Source organism: Propithecus coquereli, unplaced genomic scaffold (genome assembly GCF_000956105.1).
Source record: "Propithecus coquereli isolate 6110/MARCELLA unplaced genomic scaffold, Pcoq_1.0 Scaffold158, whole genome shotgun sequence".
Lineage (NCBI taxonomy): Eukaryota > Metazoa > Chordata > Mammalia > Primates > Indriidae > Propithecus > Propithecus coquereli.
This window is the reverse complement of record NW_012140302.1, coordinates 1,920,708-1,922,429: the sequence shown is the minus strand read 5'-3', so window position 1 is coordinate 1,922,429 and position 1,722 is coordinate 1,920,708. Positions and strand designations below refer to the sequence as shown.

The following is a 1,722-nucleotide window of genomic DNA, read 5'->3' as shown; positions in this document are numbered from 1 at the left end:
AGAGATGGGGTCTCACTCTTGCTCAGGTTGGTCTCAAATTCCTGAGCTTAAGTGATCCTCCTGCCTCGGCCTCCCAGAGTGCTAGGATTACAGGCCTGAGCCACCTCACCCAGTCTATTTACTGTTAGTTTGTGTCTTAGCTATGTTTCTCTCTATGGATTTATGATGCAAAAGTGTCTTCTTGACTTCAGATATAATAATTCCAAGCTAATGGATACCTATGGCTAACAGATTTGGCTTTCTTTCCTTATTACCTATATTTTCGGTCCTTTCTTTCCCTCATCTTTCCCATTCTTTTATTCCTTACCCTCTCCCACCTACCTTGCTATGTCAGACTTTTTATAATGCATAAAGCAGAGAAGCCTGATTACTGTCAGGAGGTGATACCAATGAGGAAGGTCTCAGAAGTTGATATCTTATTTGCCACTAGATAGAAGTGGAAAAGAAAGCTCTTCCTCCTTGCTGCCAAAAGAAGGATGGAGGGAAAGTGGTTTCCTTGACTACCTCTAATCCTTTCCCACCCTTCTGATCCCATTCTTCCAAAATAGCAGCCAGCACTCTCTCCACTGCCTAAAGCCTGCCCTTACCTGTTGTGTCCGAGACTCAGAAGCATGGTCAGGAGCTGCTCTCTCCCTAGCTTGTTGCCAGACCAGTCATTGCTTTCCTGTTGCACAGGGAGACTCAGATAGGCAAATATATTGCGCTGCATGAGTTATAAGTATATATTACATAATTATGTGATTATGTTAAATGTGTGTATATATACTTTTTCATTTTGACAGGAGAGAGATTTAGTCCTGGAGTTGGACAGGTAAATGCTGCAGATGAAATTAAGCGGGAGATTATCCATCAGTTGAGCATCAAACCTATGGCTCATAGTGAATTAGTGAAGTCTTTACCTGAAGATGTAAGTACCTATATTTTTTAAAAAGAAAATCATAGAAATCCTTCTCTACCTATCAATCTAGTCCATATAGATTTCCCTTTTCTTTGAGACAGAGTCTTACTCTGTCGCCCAGGCTGGAGTGCAGTGCAGTGGCGTCAGCGTAGCTCACAGCAACCTCAAACTCCTGGGCTCAAGTGATCCTCCTGCCTTAGCCTCCCAAGTAGCTGGGACCACAGGCGTATGTCAATGCACCAGGCTAATTTTTCTATTTTTTGTAGAACTGGGGTCTTGCTCTTGCTCAGGCTGGTCTTGAACTCCTGAGCTCAAGCAAATCTCCCACCTCAGCCTTAAGATACTAAAATTATAGACATGAGCCACTGCACCCAGCCTAGATTTGCTTCTATATGCCTTCTATATGCTTCTATATGCCATTGTAAGAACTGCAATTCTAGCATGTGTATAACTCCAGTCACTGTTACTATAAATAATTACAAAAAGAATACTAGGGACTAGGATCATAGGAAGGTAGAATAGGAATAGAATAGGAGTAGGATCTTTTTTTACATAAGTCTTGAAAGAAATAGGGACACTGAAAAAAGCAAACCCAGTCCTTAGAACCAAAATTTGTAGTTGTAGGGTCTTTAGTACAAAATTATCGTGGGTATAGATAATGCTTTATAATCTAGTATATTGAAGAAGGGAGTGAAAAATACCTACTCACCTATATTGACTAAACTAAACAAAAGTTTTCTAGAGCTTTTTCCTTCTCAAGCATCCAAAGACTCTCCTTAATAATGAGCCATTATTTCATTTTAGTGAATGAAAAATAATAGTTA

The 1,722-nt window shown here is 40.2% G+C and overlaps 1 protein-coding gene across 1 annotated transcript in view; it reads left to right on the top strand.

The window, feature by feature from the left end:
- The window catches only part of UBR2 (ubiquitin protein ligase E3 component n-recognin 2), a 195,953-nt gene that overhangs the window by 103,161 nt on the left and 91,070 nt on the right, over positions 1-1,722 (top strand). The window lies entirely within an intron of this gene.